Here is a 666-nt window from a genome sequence, read left to right on the forward strand (position 1 = left end):
TTCTGAGAATCCTTGGCTGGAATTTGGGTTTTTCAATCAAATATGTAAAACATCATATCTTTATAAAGGTTAATGAAAGGGTTGACTGACTGCCAAATTAAAAGGCCTTTTAATCAATCAAATTAGCATTCAGTAAGAACTTTAACTAGGCCTTCAAACTAAATAATCTAATCACATTCTCTCTTCATCAACTAAATAATCACAAAGAATTCAAATCAAAATAAATCAAGATTTAGGCATCAGATCTCCAAGGTGTTTAACATCACTGAACAATCGGATGAAAATTACCCATTTGATATATTGTTCCTCATTTGCCATATCATATTAAACTACAAATGTCAGAGAATGTGCACGAGAACAAAAAGTATGAAAATGGATATGACTGTGAGGATTAAGAAGTAAACTGTGTATGAGCTTAAACAAGTCTTTTCTCATATGTCAAAATACAAAGAAATCATAAATCTAATCAGTTAAGTAGTAAAGCAAGTCATGTACAGTGACAAACCTTGAATGTACAGCAGCAGTAGCAGCAACAACCAACTTAAAGAATGAGTGAAATCCAAGAAGACCTGAAATTTGCAGCTGAAACTCAAAACCTAATCACAAAAGCAAGAAAAAAATAATGAATTTAGTATTGAAGAAACCAATATTTATTCCACATTTTAA

The 666-nt window shown here is 30.9% G+C and overlaps 1 non-coding gene across 1 annotated transcript; it reads right to left on the minus strand.

Moving 5' to 3' along the window:
* Window positions 1–231: 231 nt before the first annotated feature.
* Window positions 232–320, minus strand: LOC113300868. Its single transcript, XR_003335975.1, has one exon. It is a non-coding gene; the product is annotated as a small nucleolar RNA Z101 (small nucleolar RNA).
* Between the last annotated feature and the right edge of the window lie 346 nt (window positions 321–666).

This window comes from Papaver somniferum, chromosome 7 (assembly GCF_003573695.1).
Source record: "Papaver somniferum cultivar HN1 chromosome 7, ASM357369v1, whole genome shotgun sequence".
NCBI lineage: Eukaryota > Viridiplantae > Streptophyta > Magnoliopsida > Ranunculales > Papaveraceae > Papaver > Papaver somniferum.